Source organism: Orycteropus afer, unplaced genomic scaffold, assembly GCF_000298275.1.
Source record: "Orycteropus afer afer isolate SDZICR_OR568_19922 unplaced genomic scaffold, OryAfe1.0 scaffold00235, whole genome shotgun sequence".
NCBI classification, from domain to species: domain Eukaryota; kingdom Metazoa; phylum Chordata; class Mammalia; order Tubulidentata; family Orycteropodidae; genus Orycteropus; species Orycteropus afer.
Window position 1 is genome coordinate 5,399,248 of NW_006921822.1, and position 3,715 is coordinate 5,402,962.

At 38.8% G+C, this 3,715-nt stretch overlaps 1 protein-coding gene across 1 annotated transcript in view; it reads right to left on the minus strand.

Moving 5' to 3' along the window:
* CNOT6L (CCR4-NOT transcription complex subunit 6 like) overlaps positions 1-3,715 on the minus strand; it is a 97,499-nt gene that overhangs the window by 18,167 nt on the left and 75,617 nt on the right. The window lies entirely within an intron of this gene.

Sequence of the window (3,715 nt, forward strand, 5' to 3'; positions counted from 1 at the left end):
ACCTTCCTTCCGAGATATGTATATATATATATATTTACACTTACTTCTCACTTATTGACAATCTTATTATGCAACATCAGCATTTACAATAACAGTAAAAAATCTACTATCCAACTACTTTGCTTGTTAAAGAGTTATGTCTGACAGTAACAAACGCTGAGGTGTGATGTGACAGTAATGCTAGTAGTAATGGTTAAGTTTATATGTCAACCTGCAAGGCCCACGATTCTCAGTTGTTTGACAGTTATGTAATGTAATTGGGCAATGATGTGATGATGTAATTTGGCAGTTATGTGATGGTGTAATTTGGTAGTGTATGACTGATATGATTTGGCAATAATATGATGATATCATCTGGTAGTTAGGTAATGATGTAGTCATCCTCCATTTTGTGATCTGATGTGGTCATTCTCTACTTTCGAATGATGCTAGTTTTCTCATAACAACCTGGTCTTCAGAACCTATGTTGATATATGAGGTGTATTTTATCATTGGTGAAAATATACACAGCAGATCATACACCCATTTAACAATTTTTACATGTACAGTTCAATGACATTGGTTACATTTTTCACATTGCATGATCATTTTTGCTATCTCTCGCCATATTATTTCACCCTATTGACTTAGAATGACTATTCGCTAAACTAGTCATCTATACTTTAGAGCTACTATTGTCAATTTGTGGGCTTCACAGTTTTACAAGGTGGTACACCCCACCAAAAAAAGAAAGAAAGAAAAGCCTATGGCAGAGACTGTTTGTGGCCCATAGAAGCTAAAATATTTACTAACTGGCCCTTTACAGAAAAAGTTTGTTGACCTGCTCTGTTCTTGTTGTAAGGTGCCGTCAAGTCATCTTTGACTCATAGCAACCCTATGCACAGCAGAACAAAACACTGCTTAGTCCTGTGCCAGCCTCGCTATACCTGAGCACATGGTTCCAGCCACTGTGTCAATCCATCACACTGAGGGCCTTCCCCTATTCATTAACCCTCTACTTTCCCAAGCATGATATCTTTCTCCATGGAATGGTTCCGTCTGACAACATGACCCAAGTAGGTGAGATGAAGTCTGGCCATACTCACTTCCAAGAAGCATTCTGGTTGTACTTCTTCCAGAACAGATTTATTAGTCCTTTTATGAGGCCATGGTACTCTTAGCATACTTTTCCAACATCACAACTCAAAAGCATCAACTCTTCTTCGGTTTTTCTTATTCACTGTCCAGCTCTCAAATGCATAAGAGGCAACTGAAAATATCATAGCTTGGATTAGGCGCACCTTAGTCTTCAAGGAGACATCTTTGCTCTTCAGCACCTGAAAAGGGGTCTTTTGCAGCACATCTGCCCAATGCAATACATTGTCTGATGTCTTGACTGCTGCTTCCATTGGTGTTGACTGCAGAACCAAGTAATATGAAGTCCCTGACAACTTCAATCTTTGCTCCATTTATCGTGAGGCTGATTATTATTGGTCCAGTTGTGAGGCTTTTTGTTTCCTTAATACTGAGATGTAATCCATACTGCAGACTGTAGTCTTTAATCTTCGTCAGTAAGTGCTTCAACTCATCCTCACTTTCAGCAAGTAAAGTTGTGTCATCTGTGAATTGCAGGTTGTTAATAAGTCTTCCTCAAATATTGAGGCCATTCTTCTTCATATAGTCCAGCTTCTTGGATTCTTTGCTCAGCATGGAAGTTGAAGAAGTATATTGAAAGGATACAACCTTGACACATGCCCTTCTTGATTTTGAACCATGCAGTGCCCCCTTGTTCTGTTCGAATGACAGCCTCCAGATCTATGTACAGATTCTGCATGAGTACAATCAAGTGTTCTGGAGTTTCCATTCTTCTGAAAGTTATCTATAATTTGTTAGGATCCACACAACCAAATGCCTTTACATAGTCAATAAAACAGAAGTAAACATCTTTCTAGTATTCTTTTCTTTCAGCTAAGATCCATCTGACATCAGCAATGATATCCTTCATTCCACATCCTCTTCTGAATCCAGCCTGCATTTCTGGAAGCTGTCAATATACTGCTGCAACCATTTTTTAATTATCTTCAGTAAGATTTTACTTGCATGTGATATTAATGTTATTATTCAATAATTTCCACATTTTGTGGGATTACCTTGCTTTGGAATGGGTACAAATATGGATCTCTTCCAGTCAGTTGGCCAGGTAGCTGTCTTCCAAATCTCTTGGCATAACCCCGAGTGCCTGCATCTCAATGAGTATTCCGTCAATTCCTAGAGCCTTGGTCTTGCCAATTCCTTCAGTGCAGCTTCAACTTCTCCCTTCACTACCATTGGTTCTTAATCATATGCCATCTCCTGAAATGGATGAACAATGATGAATTCTTTTTGGTATGGGGACTCTGTGTATTCCTTCCAACTTCTTTTGATGCTTCCTGCATCATTCAATATTTTGCCCACAGAATCTTTCAATATTGCAACTTGAGGACTGAATTCTTTCCTCAATTCTTTCAGCTTGAGAAATGCCAAGCATGTTCTTCCCTTTCGGTTTTCTAACTCCAGGTCTTTGCACATTTAATTATAATAATTGACTTTGTCTTCTGGAGCTGCTCTTAGACATTTTCTGTTCAGCTCTTTTATTTTGTCATTTCTTCCATTTGCTTTAGCTACTCTCCACTCAAGGGCAAGTTTCGGAGTCTCTTCTGACATCCATTTTGGTCTTTTCTTCCTTTCTTGTCTTCTTAATGACCTCTTGCTTTCTTCATGGATGATGTTCTTGATGGCACCCCACAATTCTTCTTCCTTTCAGTCATTTGTGCTCAATCATCAAATTTACTCTTGAGATGGTCTCTAAATTCAGGCGGGATATAATCAAGGTCACATTATGGCTCTTGTGGACTTGTTTTAATTGTCTTCAATTTCAACTTGGAAGTGCCTATGAGCAACTGATGGTCTGTTCCACAGTCACCTCCTGGCCTTGTTCTGGCTGAAGATACTGAACTTCTCCATCTCCTCTTTCCACAGATGTAGTCAATCTGATTCCTGTGTATTCCATCTGGTGAAGTCTACATGTATAGCTGTTGCTTATGTTGTTGAAAAAAGGTATTTGCAATGAATAAGTCATTGGTCTTGCAAAGTTCTATCATGCAATCTCCAGCATTATTTCTATCTCCAAGGCCGTATTTTCCAACTACTGTAACTCGTTTATTTCCAACTTTTGCATTCTAGTCACCAGTGATAATCAACACATCTTGATTGCATGTTTGGTCAATTTCAGACTGCAGAAGTTGGTAAAAAATCTTCAATTTCTTCATCTTTGGCTTTGGAGGTTGGTGCATAGATTTCAATAATAGGAGCTCTGGTAGCACAGTGCCTAAGGCATTTGACTGCTAATCAGAAGACTGGCAGTTAAAATTCACGAGCCAACCCTCAGAAGAAAGGTTGGGCAATCTACTTCCATAGTCATACCGCCTCGGAAACCCAAAGAGGGGCCACTATGGGTCGGGTTCGACTCGACAGCAGTAAGTTAGTATTAACTGGTCTTCCTTATAGAAGTATGAAATTATCCTATCACTGACAACACTGTACCTCAGGACAGATGTTGAAACAGTCTTTGTTTTTTTTACTATAATTTTTTTTAATTCATTGTGATTTGGGTGAAGATTTACAGAGCAAATTCACTTTCCATACAGCAGTTCACATATACTTTGTCTCATGTCATTGACCACAGTTTACCACAATG